The sequence below is a fragment of the Ictidomys tridecemlineatus genome, chromosome 7 (genome assembly GCF_052094955.1).
Source record: "Ictidomys tridecemlineatus isolate mIctTri1 chromosome 7, mIctTri1.hap1, whole genome shotgun sequence".
In the NCBI taxonomy this organism is placed as follows: domain Eukaryota; kingdom Metazoa; phylum Chordata; class Mammalia; order Rodentia; family Sciuridae; genus Ictidomys; species Ictidomys tridecemlineatus.
The window spans coordinates 152,504,913-152,528,803 of record NC_135483.1 but is presented as its reverse complement, the minus strand read 5'-3'; the positions used below and the strand labels follow the sequence as shown (position 1 = coordinate 152,528,803).

At 33.2% G+C, this 23,891-nt stretch overlaps 1 long non-coding RNA gene across 1 annotated transcript in view; it reads left to right on the top strand.

The window, feature by feature from the left end:
- The window catches only part of LOC120892782 (uncharacterized), a 42,558-nt gene that overhangs the window by 17,285 nt on the left and 1,382 nt on the right, over nucleotides 1-23,891 (top strand). The gene's annotated exons all lie outside the window — the stretch shown is intronic.

Genomic DNA, 23,891 nt, shown 5'->3' with positions numbered 1-23,891 from the left:
TCTAAAACCTGTGAAATTATTCCCTTGGAAAAGTTCACACTGTAAGTCATGTGATATAAAGGACCATAGAAAATAGGCATAATTCATAAATCACATTATTTTCCCAAAATAAATAATAAAAAATTTAAAAAGAGTGAATGGTAGCCTACATTAGAGGAAAGATAATAGTTGAATCTAAGAGTATAATCATATACCTTCATTTCACAAGGCATTAAATAGAGAGACAAAGGAAAGTGCAATATCAAAGTTTTTACCTAAATTTCCAAATTGATTGGGCATGATGAGAGCACTCACTGTGTGAATTAATATTAGAACAGCAAAAATGGAAATAAAGGACTCAGTTTTGTACATACTGAGTTTTGGGCCTTTTAGAGGTCTACAAGTAGGTATGCCAAAGTAGGCACTTAATTATACACGGGGCTCAGAGGAGTGATCCAGGCTTGAAGTATAAAAATGTGAACAATCATTGGGCATAGATAATAGTTAATTTTTTAAAAATTATGAATGAGATATCTAAGGGGAGAATGCAAAATAAATTCAGCAGTCTTAGTACTAAGTCTTGAGGTGTTGTGACACGTATTATTTAGGTAAAGTATGATAGGCCTGTGAATAAGATATAAAAGGAGGGGCAAGAGAGCAAGGAAGAAAATCAGGAACTAAAATTATGAGAAACTACAGGAATCAAAGAAAGATAGTGTGGTCAACCGTGTGGGAAATTGGGGAAATTATTGGCAGCATATATGATGTGAAGATTTATGATACAATATTATTACAATCCGATAAGAATATGCTGACAACTGCAATAGAAAAATGGAGCAAAATCTTAATAGACAGCTCAGAGAAACAACCATTATTGATAAACTTGAAACACAATCTTCAGAATAAATACCTCAATTTTCCAGTCTGGGTGAGGACCAGATGCTGGAAATGATTCACTCCTCATTCAGAAATACACTTCTACCTTCTAGCCCCTCAGCCCATAGTATTAAATTAGTTTTACATTCCGATTTTATAGACTGAAATTCATAAGGAGTGATAACATCTTTCTGAAATAGAAAAGTTTTTGAGTGATAATGGCTTATTAAAAAAAACTATTTACTTTCCACAAAGGTATAATAAATGACACTGAAATTTAGACTAAGAAGGAAGAAGTCAGGAAAAGAAAAAATTCCAGCCAGAAGGAACATGTAGGTTTTATTATATAGGAAATATAGATAAGAATCTGGAATGTGCCTCAGCTGTAGAACACACACGTGCACACTCACACACACAACATAGATAAAGGTAAATATTTCAATAGAGTTATAAATGGAAGTGCGTGGTCTAGAACTTGAGAGCTTTATAGCTCTGTATAGTTCTGGGCTTGAAATAACATTTTGTGACATTTCCTCATCTATGTATTTGGTTTCATATACATATTGGACAATTATGTTATTTACCAATTCAGAATTTTTAGGACTCAGTTGCACTATACATGGAAATAACTGGATTATTAGCAATGATATTTAAGATGCATTATCTTTATCAGTAGAAGTTTATGCTATTTTGGTAATGTCAGGATGATGAATAGCATACAATTCAGAAAAGAATCGCGAAGAGCAAATATAGAGAATTTACGTAGGGTGGATTTATCCAGCAATAAATCAAGCAAAATTTTCAGTTTTATGATCCTAAGATTTCAAGAAGCTAATCTTAATTTTCAATTTATTTGCAAAATTCAAACATTTTGAACTTTTCATGTAACCTCAGACTATCCCATCTTGCTTAAATGACCATTATTTTTGTATTATTAAAAATTTAAAGTTTTCTAATGCATAGTATTGATAGGTTCCTTTGAGATTGACATAAATATATCTATCAAAAGAAACAGGTTACTATCGTTCCAATTTCCTGTTTTCCTCTCTATTTATTCAATAAATTTTAAGCACAGTTTGTTCAAGCATTGGATACATTTCTTTCAAAGCATGCTTAAGTTTTATTTATACATGAATGTCCAATATAATTAATGAAATCCTTAGACTACTGAGTTACTGAACTTTCTTTCTTTTTTTTTTTTTTGTATTTTCTTACATGCATAATGGTTTTCAACCCTGGTGGAGCATCAAAATGATCTGCAAAGCTTTAAAATACATACTGAGATAAGCCAGCATCCCTTTCATTCCCATTGTGAGTCTCCCATTGAGACTCTTGCTGAGTCTCAATCTCCTGGAGTAGGTCCTGTCATTTTTTATTTTGAAAAATTTTTACAGTTGCGTAGGAGTGAATTAATTAAGATTTTTAATGTTATAAATAATAATAATAAAATCACACTGCTATTACACTATTTTTTAAAAGGGGCCCTTGTCTTAAGGATACAAAAATTTCTAACACAAAAAGAGTAGGGATGAGCCCAGAGTTCAGAAATGCTTTAAAACCAGGGACTGGGAACACTGAAGTTCCCCACAGGGGGCTTCCCTTACTGTCTGCTTTCAGATCCTGTTTTGGCTTGCAAATCAGCTTCATTATTGTTTACTTTTATGAGCAATCATCTGTTTTCTCACCTTTTGAGTTTACATTTGATTATTTCAAGAAAGTTGTCAGGTTAATTCTTGAATCTCTTAGTTGTAAGCTACTTAAGGGAAGAGCTTTTTTTTTTGCAGAATTTGGGTCACAATCCAACTCTGGGCTAGAGCCCTATTGTACAATCATTACCATTCATTGTGAGAAGGTGAGAGATTGGGGGTGGGGTGTGGAAACTGTGCAGACAAATCCACACATCTCTAATATATTGGTGCAGCTAGGGGTAAGGATCACTGAATAATTTGTTTTAAAAATAATATTCACTGAGGTCATAAAAGGAGTACCACTGGGCTAGGAATACAGAACTGAGCAGGATGATATAGTTCTTGCTTACAAGATACTTAAAATGTTTCTTCTTCTTCTTAATAAGTTCTCAGAAAATCATGCTCAGTTATAGATTAAGTGACTGAAGAACTAGTGAAATCAGATATTGGAAAGAGAGATTATGAAAGGCTGGGTTCTCTTAAGAATCCTTCAATCTTATTCTCTTTACATTCCATGAAAAGCATATAATGACAATACAAAGATGATTCTACGTGTGTGTGTGTGTGTGTGTGTGTGTGTGCGTGTACACGTGTGTGGGGGGTGAGGGGGAGGGGCAGGAGCCAGAGAGAAACAAAGAAAAGGAACAGAGAAAAAAGGCAAAGGGAGAAGAAAAAAGGAATGGAGTTTTTGGTACATTGCTATAGTCTCTAGCATTCCTGGTGCCTCCTTTTTCCCTTCCTTGTTCTCTTGTGATGCAGAACTATTTTCTGCATTGTAGTGACTTTTCAAGGCTGTTCTTTAGGGCCACAGGGGATCCCAAAAGACATTAATCCCTGTCAGTACCAGTGGGTACTGGTTTCCCACTCTTCCTCTGTACCACATTTTGCTGAGTATGCCACTAATTCCCCATTGTCAGATAGTAATCTAAGGCTAGCTGCACTGTTTTATGTCATGACAACAACTGAACACATAGATTATATAAAGACAGAGTGGCAATTTTAACACTACATTTTACCTTTGGTAAAAGGTGTCCCCAGGTATAGAGGCTTAGAAATACAATGCATAATGCCTGAAGAGCCAGTGAAAGAAATTTCTCAAAATTATCTTTCAATATAATCTCATTCCCGAGATTCCAATTTTAGATACCATTTATATTGAATTTAAGTGAATAACCAATTAAACTGAAAATTGGTGACTTCCTTCCAGCTCCTCTCTAAAAACTTAAAATATAATCCTCTAATGCTAATCTCTGACTGGGGGAGAGTATGTGTGTGTGTGTGTTTCTGCACACACACATGTGTACATGCCTGTAAAATACTTCTTATCACCCCTTGCATGATTTCATGTTAATTAAGAAAAATAGATCTTGTTTATTTAGACTTAAAGTGAGCATGAAGATTATGAAGCCCTTTTGTAACATGTTTATAAAAGAGTCAACTTTCATGTTGAAATAGTTGTAAAAAAAAGGATTTAACTTATGATTATTTTTTTTTCTACTACTTAGTTGGTGGTAATATTTGAAGGTTCTGTCATAGTAAGTGGTTCAAGGAATCTGCTCTCCTTACTCATTTCATACTCAAGACAACAGTAGCTCCATCAGAGGCAGAATAGGAAGTTACATAATATTCAGAGAATTCATGACATGTGTTCAGCTAAATAAGATTCCAGACCTTCAAAATATAATGGCATTCTTTAAAAATACCATAAATTTTAAAATTGAAAATTAACATTATTAATACTGTTGATATTTTACATTAATCCAAATGAATATAAATTTATGTCCTTTCTGAGTGATTTAAAAATATAGACATATTTACCATTAAGATACATTTTATATGAGCAAAAAGCATTATTAAGAGCAATCAAATATATTTTAAATTGCTTCAAGGCATCGAGTTACTCAGTCTTTTTGTATAAGAAAGTCCTCCTTTTTGCATATTTTCTTTATTCATATCCCCACTGCACCGCAATACCAAATGAAAGACTGTATTAGTCAGCTTGGGCTGGCATAGCAAAATACCGCAGACTTGGTGGTTTATAAAACAGAAGTTGATTCCTCACAGTTCTAGGGGATTAGAGGGCCAAGATCAAGGTGTCAGGAGGTCTGGTTTCTTTGGATGCCTCTTTCTTTTGTCCCTGGATAGCTGTCATCTTGGGTATTTACATGACCTCTTCCTTGAGCACTTGCTGAGAGAGAACTAGAGAGCTCCTTTGTTTCTTTTCCTATAAGAACACTAATTCTGTTACATTAGAGCCCATCCTTATGATCTCATCTAAACTTAATTACTTTGGAGGAGGTCCCATCTTTAAATACAGTTACAATGAGACATCAGTCTTCAATAAATGAATTTGGAGGATATAACAGGCACCAAACCAAGGACAATTGGTAGAGACAATATTATTATTGTTACTGTCCGTTATGGTTTAGATATGGTGTTCCCCATATCTAATGGCAGAGACAATACAAGAACGTGTGGAAGAGAAATGTTTGGGTTATAGCCTTAATATAATCAGTGAATTAATCCCTGATGGGATTAACTGAGTGTAACAGGAGGCTGTGGCTGGAGGAAGTGGTTCACTGGGGGCATGGCTATGGGATCTAAATTTTGTATCTGAAGAGTGGAGTCTCTCTCTGCTGCCTGATCATCCTATAAGCTGCTTCCCTCCACTCTACTCATCCATCATGATGTTCAGCCTCATTTGAGACCCAAGGAATGGAGTTGAATGTCTATGAACAGAGACCTCTGATACTGTGAGCCCCCAAATGAACTTTTCCTCCTCTACAGTTTTTCTGGTCAGGTCCTGTAGTCACAGCAGTGAAAAATCTGACTAAAACACTGTCTTATTTCAGATTCTTATAAGTGTGTTGTGTTGATTATAATAGTTAAACCTAATGATATCAAGTTTCACGCCTAAAATTTCAGTGATTCTTTAGAATAAATTAGACACAGCATGGTACCTGAGGCACTTTCTCATCTATCTGCTCCTTGCTTAACTCTATGTCAGAGCACACAACATGTCCCTCATGCAACATGTGACATAACTCTATCTGTGTACAAAAAATTCCTCAAAGTATCAGAGTTTGATTTTTGTTTTGTATTTTGCTTTCTGGAACACCATCCCTTCACTGGAAAATGTCTACATAATCATTGTGGTCTTAGCTCAGGTGTCATATCTGTAAAGTCTTATTCCTGTAGAGCTTGTCAATTTTCTTTTGAAGAGCTATTCAATCTCATGTATGCAGCTCTCATAGCATGTGTAGTATTTCATCATACTTTGATATGCTTCTGTTTTACTAATCTGTGTCCCTCAAAGACTGGAGAGTGTCTGCTTTATCTTGTTATTTACAGCATCCATCACAGTGCCTAACATTATAAAAGACTTGCTGAGTCAGTAATAGAATTAATTAATTTAGGAGTGCTTAGTTCCTGTTTGTGTCCTAAGTGCCCAAACATACAGTTATGGGTTGAGTATAAATATTAATCAAAAGACTCTGCCTTCAAAGTGCCTGTTAATCAATGCACAGGGTCATCTGCCTTGTAGAACACATTGTGGTGGTTATGGTAGTGGACAGGAAGGAACATTACTTAAGAATTTCATGTTTTAAATGGATTTGAAAATGAAGCTACCCACTCCACTAGAGGAAGAAATCTCCTGTTCAAAAGAGAATAAGATATAGAAATTCAAACTATACCTTCCATGAAATTAATGAATATCTGTAATCTTGACATGAGAAAAGGAGGGAGACAATTACAAAAAATGATCAAAGAATCGCAGATATAATGGAAGCATTAAGGACTGTTGTTTCAGTACCTGACATCTACAGATACACACTTGTGTTCTAACAAAGTTCTGCTTGTTAATCACCACAAGTAATGTAGTGTGCCCAAAACAGGGACACTAGAACAATCAGAAAAGAGCAAGTTCTCTTTGTGCAGGATTCTCGTTAAAGGGTTTAGGATGATGTTTAGTGACTTTGGAGATGGTTCAGGGAAGCTCAGCTGTTCTGGGTTTTGTTGCTGTCAGATAATAACATGGAGTAAGAAAAAGGAAGTGCAGCTAGAATTTTCATTGGTAGATAAATACTAGGCATTTAAGTCAGCCAGGAACTCAGGCAACTCTGTTATTTTATTTCCTAGTTATATATAAGGTTTGCATTGGTTTTGTGTGGTCATTGTAACAAATTACAACAATTTTTGTGACTCAAAAAAAAAAAAACAAAAAAACCCCCAAAACCCAGAAATGTATCCTCTCCCAGTTCTGGTAGGCACAAGTCTATTTCAGTTTTATTGAGCTGAAAATCAAGGTGTTGGAAGAACTGTGCTTCCTCAGGAGGTTCTGTGGGAGAAGTTTTTTTCTATGGCAGCCTCGGGTGGCTGCTGACATTCCCCACGGTTACACTCAAGTCTCGGCTTCTGTCTTCACAGTGTTCTTTTCCTCCTACTCCTGTATCAAATTGCCTTCCATCTATCTTTTATACAGACACATAGAATGATACGTAAGGCTCATCTGGATAATCCAAAATGGTCTCCTTATCTCAATATCCTAATCTCAATCTCATTTGCAAAGATCTTTTATTCCAAATAACATTCTAAGTGACACTTATAGGTAATGGTGATTAGGACATGGGGTCACCATTCAGCCGCCTTTGGCATCCTTTATTTGTATATTTATTTATTTATTTACTTGGTAATAATAGCTATGTGGTAGCAAGAGAAACAAAATTGATCAGAAAACATGTTGAACTCTTACAACTGCATTTATATGTATATGCAGTTGGGGAGCTCATTATATGGCACATTTCTGGAGCTGGGACAACTTTCAGAGTTGTTCTGGATCAATGAAAGGGTAAGTCTCAATACTCTGGCAGGGGCCTATCATTTGGACATTTGAAAAATGAGGAGAAGCAGCTCTCTTAAGTAGAGGGCAATTATTGGAGAGGGAATCAGATTCAAGATGTAAGCAGGCAGTACTCTTGACAACAGAATAAAGAGACCTCCCATCTAAAACTAGGCAACACAGCATCCACTTTATCTACCATTTGTCACTCCAATCCCCTTGTCTCATAATTCAGCCCATCTAGAAATAGCTTCTACAGATTGAGGAAGCATGCAAGAAGAATTCTGGTGGAAAGAACTCAGTTCTCAACATCTGCAGCTGGTCTCAAGGACCAGACAAATGCTGCTCTTTGTAAATTCTCTAGCCTTTACCAGGAACATCATCTAGAACAGGTGACTTAGAAGATGAAGTAACCTCAGACCTTCATCCATGAGGGTTCTGAACTCCTGTTTACCATGACATCTTCATTCTGGGGAGGTTTCACTTGTCGATTTAGTGCCTAGATTGCCAGAATGGAGGTGCTTCTTAGAATCTCCCAATGGCTTCTGGAGGACAAATATATTTTTATCCATTAATATATGATGGTACCACATCTCTTCTTGATAATTAAGATGAATTCACCAGCCAGTATGGTGATTCCCTTCCTTGTTCTTTTGGCACAAGGAACCTGAAGTGACTTATCAACAGCTATCATGTAAAGCTTAACAGAAATCTTGCTTTGTCCTATGACAGAAGCAATCCTTTCTTGGGGATCAGGACATCTCTATCCGTAGCAGCAAAAGTGGAAAGCACAAATTTCCCCCAAATAAGTATTTAAATATGGTAAGCAAGGTCACTTCCATTCCTTGGTAACCTATTATTACTCTATGAATTGTGGTTGTAGCAACATACAAGTGTCCTCAGGGATGGAGATCTGGAACTTTGTTTCTTCTATTAACTCTATGCTTTGAGAATCCAGGAAAGGTTTGTCAAAAGAAAATGAAGAAAAGTAATATTTTTGTTGCAAAAGTTTGCATAGTAATGAATTGACTATTTATTTGATTTTATTTTTAAATACGTTCATATTAACCATTTTCTCAAAAGCTTTGTGGGGGATATTTATCAATATTGTCATTAGGATTTTGAAACAGAGCAGAAAAATCATTAACAATGTGTAGTCAACTATTGGTTTGTTTACTTATGTCATTGAAATGTGGTTCTTGAACTAATTGTTCCCACCCCATTTTATGAAACAATGTGTATAGGGAGAACAAAGTATGAAAAATAAAGCAAATATAAATGTAGTTAATATTAACACAGATTAATGATTGTATGGAAATGAAATATAATAGCTATTGGATTAAAGGATTATATGTTAGAGCCAAGAAGGACTGTTTAAGATTCACTCCTAATTATTTACCTGTTAACTCAGTAGGCAGAATTTTAGATGTCTAAAATAATTATCTAAGTAAGTAATAAATATGGAAGTTATATGTCTATAGGTAAAGTATGTAAGGTTTTTAAAAATATTGTAAGTTGAAATAATTCTTTAAGACTACTGATATTTTTGAAATTTAAGGGTAAAATAAATTGTTACAAATATAACTATATAAGACTCTTTTTTTAAAAAAGTCTTTTAAAATAAATTTTTCTCCATATAAGTATTCAATAAAATATTTTTAAATTATTAAATTATTGTATATTAGATAAGTTAATAAATGACCCTCTATCATACTGAATAAAATGAAATTACTTATAATGACATGGGCCTGCATAGCCTTTCTGGTGAGTTGACTTTGGAAATGGACTGCAAAACTATGCAAGTGTTTTCATGATTTAAAAGATTTAAAAGATTTGGGATTGACATGAACATATGATAAATTTTGGTAAATCCACTGTCATTCTGGGAATTGTGAAACAGTAATGGAAACTTCAAATTTAAAGATGCATAATTTAATAGAAGGAAAACATTCAAGTGAGTCTCCTACTCATTCCACTGTGCATAATAGTTAGCTTGCTCCTGCACTGAAACAAGAGTGTTCAGGGAACCACGTAATATCCCATGTATTCCTGTAATTTTTGGAATACATTATATTGTCACATTGTAATACAGTTGAATTTGTAAATGTGACTTTCTTGGTTTTACCTATTCAAACAACATTTAAGATTCTTATCCTTTACAATATTTCAACCTACTGTCCTTTTGATTTGGAATGATTTTTCTTTGTTAAATGGTTTCAACTCAGTATAATGTAATTTATGAATCAAGAGAATAAAGTAAAAAAATGATCACTGCAAATTCTACAAAATTATATATATTGTAGGTACAAAATTTAGGGTTTTTTGTTTTGTTTTGTTTTTGTGTGTATGTATGTGTAGTTCTGGGAATTGAACCCAGGGCATGGTACAGGCTAGGCATGTATCTACCAGCCCAAAGCAAGCTACACTACCAGCCCCCAAATTGGGTCACTTTTATATGGATACTGTCTCTAAGTTGAATCAACAAAACAAAAATTAGATAATAGGATAAGAACTTATGACTTAGTATAAATCAATCTTAGACTTCAATAGAGGAGTTACATGCAAGGGATTTGATTATGTTACTTTGACAGAATTTTATCCTTGGTGCATTAGTCATAAATGTCTTTGGTTAGATGTAACAATAGAAGTAGTTCAGCAATATGTTCATATAGCACTTGTTTTATTAGTACCTCGTTAAATATCCAAATTGCCATCTTAAACAGTATATTCACAGGTTATAATTTACAGTTTTGATGACAATATGAGATTATGTATTCATATCAACTTTTCAGAAACAGAGCATTTCTTAGAGAAGTGCAAGGATATGAAGTACCTATTAGTTTTTTTTTTTAAACATCAGAGAAGATTTTTCTTTATTTTCCTCAGGTACTCCAATGTCCTTAACCTTGCCATGCTTCCAATTTTCTTTGCATGCCAAGAAGGCTATAGTCAAGCTTTTTATCACTCTGATCTGTATCTTGAGTTCCTGTTTTTTTTTTTTAAATCCTTGAAATCAAAATGTCACAATGAGATTGGTTAAAATTACAGGGTTCTTTATTTTAAGGCAACTAATTTTCATCAAAGCTTTCTGCAAGTTTTTAAAAACTTCTTCTAGTTTCTGTACTGAAACATAATGGAAACCTTGCCTTTTATACGTACATATCTCAAATTAACCTATATTGTACTTGTGTGAAAAAATTATTACCTTTCATGGTCTTTTTACACTTTTCACTTTCTTAATTTTTTAAAAAAATTTGGGAAGTGTCTTTTTTTAGTTTCAATAGAGTGAATATTTTCTTCCATTCAAAGAGTTGCCTTGATGTACATGTGCTTTGAAGTACAAAAATTTTTGATTTTGACAGTTTAATTTACCATTTTCTTTTTGCTTTTGTTGCTTGTCATTTTTGTGTCATGTCTAAGAATGACATATCATTGCTGAACTAAAAGTCATGAAAATATATTCTGCTTTCTTCCATGAGTTTCTATAATTTTAGTACTTTCTGTTTAGTCTCTGGTCCAACTTTGCATATGGATATGCAATTGTTGCAAAACAATTTGTTGAAAAGAGTATTCTTTTTTGAACAGTACTGCACCCTTGAAATCAATTGACCATAAAAGCGAGGAGTTTATTTCTGACTTCTCAATTCTATTTAATTATCCATTTCTATCTGTATGTCAATACCACACAGTCTCAATAATTATAACTTTGCAGTAAGTTTGGAAAATAGAAACCCTGCCATATTTGCCCTTGTTTTGATGCTTTTCAGCATCACATTGAGCTGTTTATTTTTGTTACAGTTTGCTTTGCTGAAAAGTGGACACTTTAGATAATTATCTTTGCAGTTCTTCATACTTCTATTTCAAATAAAGTCAATTGCATTGGCTATATGTCACAGCTCTCCGTTCTTAATGCGTGTCTCATATTTGACCAAAACTCTGAGCAGTAACTTGGGATTTTAGGTTGGAACACCCCTGCTTTAAGAGCAGGGCTCTTTGATCTCAGCTTGTTTGTCCTGATGTGCAACTTCCATCCTATGACTGAACTGGGGTGAAGGTAGATTGCAGATATTCTATCTGAGATTGATCTTCCATCCTATCTTGGAGAACTGGGTGGAAGAAGTGAGCCTCTCACATGTTGGCCATACACATCTGGAGTTTAGTTTCTATAACTCACAGCTGGTGGGGATGAGAAATCTGGGCAGCTTGTCCATGCCAGGAAGATACTGTGGCATTCAACCGGGAACTACAAGGAGAGGAATCCCTGAATTGGGGGTAAATCCATCTCAAATGGAAATTTCATCATGTTGATTAGAAGAAGGAAGGGAAAAGAGGGTCATAGTAAAAAATAATAATAATTAAACAAAGAAAACAACAACAACAACAACAAAAACTCCACAGATTCTCATCAATCTGAACTTGAGTGAATTTTCTTAAATAAGTGTTTATCTGTTGTAAAACTTTAAGGTAACTTTCAGTGATTCAATTTCTTTTTCTTTCAGTAATTTCACTAGTCATGCTGTTTTGCTGGAGGACATGTCCATGGGGTTCTTCACATTGCCATCCCAGAAGTAGAATTCCCCTTTATTCCTTACACAGTTGTGTTCATAAAATTATAGAGAGACTTTTTCTATCTGAAGAACCAGGGCGTTGTGATGGTTTATTGCCACTCATTACTTTTTTCTAACAGTCTTAGCTCTTTTCTGATATCTGGAAGTAACAAATATGTGAGATTTTACACACACACACACACACACACATATATATATATATATATATATATATATATATATATATATATATATATATATATATATAAAATCATATATATGTATATATTATGTATAATCACTTTATTCAATTTATCATATTATTTATAAACTTTATTGTAAACATTGTTTTTTCCTTATTTCAACTGTAAAAGAAATCATGCTTCAGCAATCAAAAGCCTAGAGTTGTGCTGTAGGAAATCTGAGGATACATTTCACTACTGTAAATGAAATTCAAAATCTTCTGAGCTGACCCCACAAGGGATAATGGACCTCTGCCAAAGTAAGATTCCTTCAGCAAGAAATTACAGTGTATATTTGAATCTGAAGTGCTGAATACAGGTATTTTCTCACAAATATATCATAGCAGGGACAAATTAAATCATAAATAAATAAATAAATAAATAAATAGATTTATTTTTTTAAAAAACTAGAAGCTTTGAAATATTTACTAGCATATATCACAGATTCTATTATATTTAAATGTACCTATTTTATTTACAACTTATCACCTTTTTAGAGTAAATGTTCCCACTCAGTTTCTATTGAGATCTTAGTGCCACTGGGAGCAGGAGCTAGAATCATGATAGGCAGACATGGGGAGAGGATTGCAAAAGACAATAAATAAATAAATAAATAAAGACAGTACTGGCAGAGGCAGGGAACCTCTGAGAAGGACTTGAAGATGACAGAAGGAGAAACCTGGATCATTAATAGTCCTTAATACTTCCGAGGCCTGCATGTCAATATTTTTGTATTTATTTGAATATATTCTCCTTTTTTCATAGTTCTCTTAAATGATTTTCTTTTCTTGCAACAAAAACACCTTAGCAAGAAATCTGATGATGGGGATTTCATTTATATATTATAAAATTGACAAGGTTGTTAGTTTTATTCTCCCATTAATAGAATATACTATATAGCTATGTACATTTTTCTGTTAGAAAAATCACTTCAATGAATACAAATCCTTTTGGGTTGTATTCAATTTTATTTGTCTCTGTTATTGTAAAGTGCATTAAAGATGAAAAAGAAGCCTATGCTTTCTCTTTTCAGTCTTTTTATTATGAGCATTTCTTTATTCTGAATATAAAAACAGTAAAATTGAAAGAAGTGATTTATATGCCATTTGAAGACTACTTTGGTTTTTATCATATCACTTTGACTATAGAATATAATAAAAACTTAATATAATACAAACAGGATTATTTTGAGAGTGACAAATTCAGTATCAGTAAGTCAGTCATGTTTATAAAGGGAAGATAATTGAATATTTATGAAGTAGGTTAAAGCATACTTTTTTCTCTGTTTTATAATTGTTTTGATAAGTAATCAGTTTAAAACGTTTTCTGTGTTTAAAGGTTTTGAATTAACTATGAAAAAAATTTTAAAATTATTCTCTTTACGATCAATAGATTAATTACAATTTCATTTGATTTTAAAACTATTGCTGATTTCTAAGTGGACTTAACAAAAAATCTCATATGTGAGATACTGAGCATTTGTTAAAAATATTTTAAATTTAAGTTAATTTAAAGATGTTTTCTATTATAGAAAGAAAATATAGCTAGACCTATATTTCTTTCTTCCATCTTTTTTTTTTTTTTTGGTACCATGGATTGAACTAGAGGTGCTTAACCACTGAGCTACCCTCAGCCCTTTTATTATATTATTTTTAGAGTATGGCATTCCTGAGTTGCTTAGGACCTTACTAAATCACTGAGGCTGGCTTTGAACTCAGATCCAACTTGCTCAGTCTCCTGAGCCGCTGGGATTACAAGGTGTGGGCCACAGCACCCAGCTTCATTATATTTTAAGCTAACATTTATTAATATATTAGTGGATGCACTAAAAAAGTAAAAAAAAATTCTTTAGTTTCTAACATGAGAAGCAAAACTAAATCATTTTCCTCCCATATGTTGTCACTATGTGCTCACAACTTTGAAATATAGTGATATTTTCTCAGCCTTTATTTTAGGTCGGTTTCATGAGAAACAAATTTGTCATGAATTTGAAGTGGAAATTTGTGGATTGAATTTCACTGGGTTGTTGTGTGGGGAATGGTCAGTGTTAGGAAGTGAGGAAGGCAAGGGTAGTCAGAAGCCCAAGCTGAACTGCTCTGCTGTGAGTGTGAAGGCCTCAGTCAACTCCACTGTTGACTGAGGCTGGAGCTAGTTTGTCCTCATTGATCAGCAAGTTACTGAATGATGCCTCTGGAGATAGGTATGATCTTGGGAAAGGCAATGCTCTTTAGCTCGGGACAATTCCTGGAAAGGCCTTAAAGGGTGAACCAGCAGAAGGCAATCTCCCTAGCAACTGTGGGGATTAGTGCCTCCATTCTAAAAGAGGTGGGACATCTTACCACCTGGGGGAATCCACTCCTGATTTTCTTAAATTATTAAATGCTCAGATCCATTTAATAATTTCTGTCCATCTGGGAACAGCTTCTCCATTATTCTAGTTTCTTAGGGAAACTGTGGAGACCAACAAAAAAGTCATCTGCCAGTTTCACATTTTGCCTTACTTTGATGATTATTTTCCACTAATCACTGAAATTTCTTCAACACCCCTATGACATTCAGCAATCACCATCTCCTGATTACACTAAATAATTTACAGACAGAAAATATGAAATTTTAGCCAGTCCTTCATATAACTTAGGAGTAGGTACATAACAAGAGCTAAAAGGCTGTTTCAGTTGAAGATCAAATCCAAAATTGGATTACTACTTGTAGAATTGAAATGCCAGTTTAAATCACCTTAATTAGAAAGGAAGAGTTTTGTTGTTATTGTTGTTTCAGTGTAATAACACTTAGCTAGATAAGGTATTGCTATTCTTTGGGTATAATGCTTCTGCCAGCAGCACCATTCAATAACTTATAAGGTGCTTTACTTACTACCAAGTTGCTTCACATAGCTTTGCTTCCCGTCATGGTTATTATATTATAGCAAAATACATTCAGTAATGAGTGTATGCTAATAGAGTTCACTGATCCTGTTCCATACTCTATCACCAAAAAGCAGCAAGTATTGCGTAATGTAAAAATTATTAAGTGAAGACATTCACTGTGCTATTTGGAGACAGCATCCTGTAAAATAGGAATCCTATTCTACAGGTTGTAGTATTTGTTATCTGTACAAATGTGATATGTGGAGCTATTTTAGCATTTTCATAATATATGGGTCTGGAATCAAGTATTGAAAATCAGATTGGTTCCTTTTATTATTTTATTTAATAAATCACTTGAACAATTTCCCTTCCATGCCTTGATCAGTCTACTTACATAGTCTTATTTGGTAAAGGAGGCAATTTTTTTTTTAAATCAGGGACATTACAATCTTTGAAATAAATTTTATTAAAGATGAATAACCATCTGGCTATTTGGGGCCTTGTTGTAAGTGAATCAATAGGCAAAGTGGGAAGCAATTGAAGAAACTGGAATGACAAATAGAAATACTCAAGGAGAAGTTAGGTCTGTTACATAATGCAATGAAAGGCTCTGAATAGAACTCTACCCATTCTCTTATGTGCCTCTTGATGTTTTAATGTTCAGTAGTAAAAGTTAGAGGAAGACCAAATGATTAGGCAGTATCTGCTAAAGTTAAATGTAGGTATTTCCCAGGATTTAGAAGATCTATTCCTTAAATTCTATATATGTTTAGTGAAGCAACAACTAGAATGTGTGTGTGTTATGTGTATGCACATTATACTACAGAGCATAGCAATAAAAACATGTTATTGGTACCAAAATAGGCATGAGGACCAGTGGAACAGAATAGATGACACAGAGACAACCCACATAAATGCAATTACCTCATATTAGCTCAAAGTCATCAAATACATACATTGGAGGAAATATAGACTCTTTAACAAATGGTGCTGTGAAATCTGAAATCTATATGAAATTTAACTCCTATAATTCACCCTGCATGAATATCAACTCAAATAGAAGACACATAAATTAGACCAGAAACCCTATGCTTACTATAAAATATGTAGGCCCAACATTCCAACATATCAGCTCAGGAACTGACTTTCTTAACAAGACTCCTAAACCACAAAACATAAAATCACTAATTAATAAAAGGAATGGTATCAAACTATTAAGTTTCTTCACAGCAAATGAAACAATCAAGAGTGTGAAGAGAGAGATTACAGAATTAAAGAAAATCTTTGCCACCTGTACCTCAAATAGGGCATTAACTTCCAGGATACATAAAGAACTAAAAAAAAAAAAAAAAAAAAACTTAACACCAAAACAAAATAAACAAACAAACAAAAAACCCCCAATAACCCAATGAATAAATGGGCAAAGGAAGTGAACAGAAATTTCAGAGAAGAAATATAATCAACAAATATATGAAAAAATGTTCAACATCTCTAGCAACTAGAGAAATGCAAATTAAAACTATAGTGAGGTTTCATCACACTCCAGTCATAATGGCACTTATAAAGAATAAAAGTAATAATAATGTTGGCGAGGATGTGGGAACAAAGGTACACTGATGCATTGCTGGTAGTATTGCAAAGTGTTGCAATCACTCTGGAAAGCAGTATAAAGTTTTTTCAGAAAACTAGGAATGGAACCATTGTATGACCCAGCTATCCCACTCCTGCTTATGTATGTATCGGATTTAAAATCAGCATACTACAGTGATACAGCTGCATCAGTGTTTTTAGTAGTTCAATTTATGGTAGCTAAGCCATGGAGCCAAACTAAGTGCCCTTTTACAGATGAATGGATAAAGAAAATGAAATGTGGTATATGTACACAATGGGGTATTACTCAGCCATAAAGAAGAAACATTTCCCAGTAAACAGATGGGTCAGGAGACAATCATGCTAAGTGAAATAATCCAGTCCCCAAAAGCCAAAGGTTGAATATTTTTGCTGATATATGGAAGTTAATCCACAATATACATGGTGAGGGGAAGGGTAGAAGTTCAGTAGATTAGATAAAGGAGAATGAAGGGAAGGAAGTGGGGATAAAAGGAAAGACAATAGAATGAATGCGACATGGTTTTCCTATACATATGTGAACATACCACATGAATCCCACCATAGCGTACATCCATGTACATCCATATGAAGGCAGTCCTAATTAGAATAAGATTTACTTCATACTTGTTTTAATTATATCAAAATAGATTCTACTGTCATATAAAACTAAAAATTTTAAAAATGCATATATTGGGCTGGGGCTGTAGCTCAGTGGTAAAGCGCCTGCCTCACATGTGTGAGGCACTGGGTTTGATCCTCAGCACCACATAAAAATAAACAAAGATATTGTGTCCATTTACAACTAAAAATATTTTTTAAATTATGCAAATATATGTGTATATACATATGCATATATATTCCTTCAACAAAAAGTTAAAATAACCTATTTTAACAAGTCATAAAAAGTAGAACAACATGATAAGACAGAACCATAAGAACTTAGTGAGGATGAGACACTCCACCATAAATGAACTCAAACCACAGGAGGTTTATGCTCAGGTTAAAGGTAAAAAAAGAAAAAAAAACAAACTTATAAAGTCTTATGAAAATTAAAAATGTTTAGTATCATCACAAAGAATAAAGAGGAGGACTTAGTAGCTATCAATATGTACTTACTATTATTTACATATTTGAATACATCAATTATTTTCCATTTTACTAATATTTTAGATGAAGCACATTTTTTTAGGTGAATTTAAAATGCAATCTTAAGTTCTAGAATATCCAGGTGAACCAGAAGAAGATTTAATGTCACACAGAGTTGACTAAATTGACTGTCAGGAATTTGTTTTGTTTTTCAGAAGAGTATAAACTTATCATTTATATTATCTGTAGTAGCATTTTTCTAAGTAGGAAAATAATGATATTTTTATTGTTTGGGGTAGAAATTTAAAGAAGAGTACAAAAACATGCATGAAGGCTGTACTGACCACAGTCTGGTTGAACTAGGGCAGTGGGGCCTATTGCCAAGAGACGGAAGAAAGTATCCAGAGATGGTAAGACAGAAATAGAGTTTATTGAAAAATGCTTAGCAGGAAGGTCAACAGGCTGGATGACTAGCACCTCTGTCCCTTAGGTGCTTCATCAGAAAATAGCATCTATCCCTTAAAACCCCTTGTCCTGTGGTGACTGGCAGGATGAGTGGCACTTATCTTGTGTAACCATGTACTCAGTTGTGCACCAATTACCACAGGGAGACAGGTTTTTTTATAAGCTAGTCTACTGAGCAGTGACATCACTAGTGACATAGCTCAGCTTGCTGTGTTCCATTGTATGAGCAGCCTCCTGAAGAACTTGGCATGAATGCAAGAAAGCCACTTTCTACAGATATCACTAGCTTGTCCTAACCCCCAGAACACATGAGAGACAGCCAGTGTCCTTTGAAAACATGTTTATCAGGACATGTCAGCCCAGACTTGCTCTCTTTATTCCCTTGACTAAGCGAGGTTCTTGGGAACAGAGAGGTACATGTCAGGGACATGGTGTTTTACTGTCCTGCTTTTCTCCAAGAATGCCCCTATTAAAGGGACAGACTGCAATATCTGGTTTCTGTTGTTCTTCCTCCCACAGCGACACTTCTATACCTTTTTCATCAGTGGGGCTGGAAGCCTATAAATTATATTCCTAGCATTTCTTATAACCCGTCTTCCTGCTAGATATTCTGCCAGTAAAAAGGTGTAGGTGAAAAATTCAAAAGCAGAAACGAGGCAAGAAACATTTACATCTGCTTCTCTCAGTAATTGTCAGCAACCACAGCAAATGAAAACAAATCTATGTTCCTTATGATCTGGAGCACTTATAACAGCATCAAGAATATTAAGGCCTTCCTTCTTCATTGGCAGCAATTTTAAATATAGCAGGGGAGATGGCATCATATGTAGTAAATCAGTGACATACACAGGAACATGGCTTCCATGAAGCAGAAACAGCTTACAGATCTCTTTTATATTTGGATATGAGGTATCCCCCAAAACTCCTAAGTTAATGCAGAAACATTCAGTGGTGAAATGATTAGATTGTGAGAGGTATAACCTAATCAGTTCATCCTACTAACTAGGAGGTAAGCTTTTTTCCCCCTTTTGCTCAAGCAGCATTGAATCCAAATCTCTGATTAAATCTATCTTGTTTGAAATATCTAGAGTGGCATCTCTTTTCTTAATAGGAATATTAAACAATAACCAAGAAACCAGTCATCTAGAGTTGGAGGTACAGGGTATGTGCTGGAATTTATGAAGAAATTCTAGCACATACCCTGAACATTGCAAAAATGCAACAAATTTAGATGGAAAAGTTGCAAAAAATATAACCCTGGGATGAAATGATAAGGATGTGTACTTTTATCCAGGGTAATAGGTTTAGCAGAAGCCTGAGTTAGAGTTTCTTTTGCCATTCTAATCAGGTAGTTAATGGTATGTATTTTAGATATACAGAAATGTCTGATTATTATAAATTTTAAAAATATAGGTCTGGCAAATATCATATTGATATTTATTTTCAATTGTCTTGATATTTATTTTCAATAGTTTTAATAAGTCACTATTTCAAGAAATAGTCTTAGCTTTGAGGAGCTGCTGGGGCAAGTGTGATATTAGGAAGTTATGTAAGAATCTCAAATGATACAAAAATTAAAAGCATGGATCAGGAGAAAATAAAAACAAACACAAAGGAGATACAGAGAGTAGAAAAGTGTAAAAAAAGTAGATTGGACAAAAATGAAAAAAAAATGTACAAAGTAGCTTAAATTAAAAAAAATGCTATAAATAAATTTAAATATATCCATAAACACTCAATACAATTGGACAACATTCTAGATAGGACATTAAAAACTGACAAGTTGAATGAGAAAAAAAATATGGTTTTGTATAACTTACTAAAATCACCCCATAAGTATAAAAATAGAGAAAAATAAAAAGTTAAGGCATCAGAATTACATAAGGAGAGGCAAGCCAGAAAGTAGGTTTATATACTTCCAGACTTTTTGGCTAAAAGGTATTATTAGAAATTAACAAAAAAATCTAGTATACATTTTGAAAGAATCAAATTACCAGAACTATGTAATAATCCTAAAGTAATATCCTCTTCATTATATATATATATATAATTTATATTCATGATATAACCTTCATAATGTAGCCTAAAAATACTGAGGTGAGAATTGACAGAACTAGGAGAAGTTGGCAAATTCTCAGAATGGATATTTTTCTAACTTCTCTCATCAGTTGATAGATTATTCAGACACAAAAATCAATAAAAATAGAGGATTTTAAGAAAACTATTAATATAACTAATCTAGTATAAGCATGTATTTATCTCCATTTTGGATCTCCATTTTTGCATCTCTGTGTCTATATCTACATTGATCTTTTATCTATCCATGCATCTATCTTTCTATATATTATCTTCCTTCCTTCCTTCCTTCCTTCCTTCCTTCCTTCCTTCCTTCCTTCCTTCCTTCCTTCCTTCCTTCCTTCCTTATCATCTATCACTGTATCCTAGAACTGAAGAATACATATTCTTTACAAATATATACCATTTAAAAACTGGCTACCTTTGGAATCATTACAAATTCTCAAAAAATTTGAGACCAAGTTGCTGACCCCAGTACAATCAAATCTCAATTAAATAATAAAAAAAAGAGACAGGATTTGTAGGGTCATTTCACATGTCTCTGCAACACATTCATCCACTAATAAATCATGATAAAAACTAGAAGTGACTGATATTGAATAATAATTGTCATAGACTAAATATTTGACCCTCCCAAATTCATGTTAAAGCCCTAACTCCCAATGTGATGGTATCAGGAGGTAGAGCATTTAGGTTTAGATGAGGTCATGTGGTTGAAACCCCCATAATGGGACTAGTGTCCTAATGAGAAGAGACATGAGATCTTCCTCTCTTTCTACTATGTGAAGATACAGCAAGAAGTTAGGCAGCAATGAAGGGAGACCCTCATTGCTATACAAAATTACATATAAGAGGTTGTAAGGGGAATGGGAAAATAAACAAGGAGAGTAATGAATTACAGTAGATGGGGTAGAGAAAGAAGATGGGAGGGGAGGGGAGGGGGGATAGTAGGGGATAGGAAAGGTAGCAGAATACAACAATTACTAATTGAGCATTATGTAAAATTGTGGATGTGTAACTTATGTGATTCTGCAATCTGCATTTGGGGTAAAATTGGGAGTTCATAACCCACTTCAATCTAATGTATGAAATATGATATGTCAAGAGCTTTGTAATGTTGTGAACAACCAATAAAAAAAAATTTAAAAAAAAAAGAAGTTAGGCAGTTAGGAGAGAGTCCTTAACGGAAAAATAATTGTCCAGTGCCTTGATATTGGACTTCCTAACTTCCAGAACAGTGTCAAATAATCTGTATGTTTAAACCACAGCAACCTGAACCGACCAAAACAATAATGGAAATAGTTTTCAGGACTGTGGCACACATAAAAAGAAATATTTAACATAAATTTGTAAAACTTAACACCAACCTTAGAAAATAAGAAAAACAGAAAATGAATCAGTTAAGAATTTAAGCCCTAAATAATTCATCAAAAAATAATACAAGACTTGGAGTTGAAGGACAAACAAGTAAGGTAGGATGGAATGATCTAAACATCTTGAACATAGACTATTGTGCATTTTTAATGATTTTTTTTACCAGTACATTATACATATAAGTAATATTGGAGTTCATTTTGCTATAATCAGACAAGCATGAAATATAATTTTCTCTACTTCAGTATCCCATACTTCTTTCCCTTCCCCCCTCCATTCTCCTTCCTCTGTTCTACTCTTCCTTCTATTTATTTATAGTTTTCTTTTAAAAATTGGTGCCATATAGATATTCATAAAGGTGAAGTTCACTGTGGTATACTCATATATATACAAAGCATAATTTTGATGAGGATTGCAAAGATGTTGAAGAGATGTGACTAGGGTTAAGCTTCTTACTTATGATTTTATCATTGAAATATATTAAACACATTTAAATCTGATATTTTTTTCTAAAATGAGGGGGATAATATGTAACTCAAGAAGTATTGCTAACACAGTATAATATGTGTAAACTGCATAAGAAGTGCTTGATAACCAGAATTTGTTTAACGCTTTTTTAAAATGCAATGTTTTAAAAAAGTTCAAGAGTAAATCATAATGAAATTACAAAAAAAGGTATCTATCTACCTATTCATCTTATCTATTAACACTGAATGAACAATAAAGCAGAAAATTATAATAATTTGATAATATCAAGAAAAAGGAAGAGAAATAAAAATAAAGAATATTATAAATAACAAAAAGATAAAAATATGATACAATAAAATATTGACAGTTTTTTATAACTCTTTTTATTTTTATTTTTGCTAGTGGACATTGAACCTTGGGGTGCTTTACCACTGAACTACATCCCTAGCCCATTTTAATTTTTATTCTGAGACAGGGTCTTATTAAATTGCTTAGGGCCTTTTTAAATTGCTAAGATTGGCCTTGAACTTGCAATCCTCCTGCCTTCCTTGGGAAGTTTATAAGGTTCCCAAGTTTCCAGGATTACAGGCATGCACCATTCCACCTAGATTATAACCTATTTTAAAATATTAACAACTTACAAAAATCATTTTCTGTAAAGAAATGCATGATTAAACATGATTTTTTCTACTGCATTACTATAAAATTTTTATATTAAAATTTTAAAGTTTGGTGATATAATTAATTTTCAAAATTATTAGAGATTAACAAGAATTATTCAAGAAGAAAAGAATAACCTCAAGGATGCCATACCTACTAAACAAATTACATTATATACACACACACATGTAATGTAAAGAGTAAATTAGCCCAATTTTGTATAAAAATTATCTTGGGACCAACTAAACCTTAGTATTGCATTTAAATTATAAAACTTTAAATTAAAATTTTAAATGATTTTTCTTCATTAAAAAGCAAATCCTCAAAGCATAACCATTATGTCATTAATTCAAATATAAAAATTATAAAAATAATTATAAAAAATAATTATAGAAAATGGAATATCAAAAAATTTATTTCTTGATATAATCTTTCTTAATTTACTGGTATAATTTCTTTTAAATAAAATATACTATTTTTTTAAAAGGAAAATAGAATGTCCTGCAATTTAGAATTCAGCTTTTCCTTCATGTCACTGAAGTATACAAGCATCTTCTTTTTCTTTTTCTTTTTCTTTATTGTGTGTAACTGAAATCTTTTAACAAACAGAATGCTAAAATTTGTTATTTTTGTTCTTAACAACTTACAAAAATCATTTTCTGTAAAGAAATGCATGATTAAACATGATTTGTTTTCTACTGAATTACTATAAAAATTTAGGCAGTAGTTAAAAATATTTATGCTGTGTTGAAATCAGTGAAGAAAAAATAATTTCCATCAGTAAGAAGAAAGTGATAAAGTCTCTTCCTCATTCACACATGAAATATGATAATATGAAAAATCTAATCTTTTCTCTGAGATATTTTCAAGCTTGGTTAAACTATTTAATCTATTAAGTGATGGAAACATAATTTTATTATACCAAACTTTATAACCTTGGTGAGGCATAATTTTTTTCATTCTCAATTGACATACATTCGTCAATATCAAAGATAGACTTAAAGGAACTCAAGTACTTATGAATAGTAGATTAAATGGAAATAATGAAGTTTGTATTGTTTCTGATCTATCTGCTCTATAAGTAGTTTATAGACTGTGGAGGTCTCTTTGTG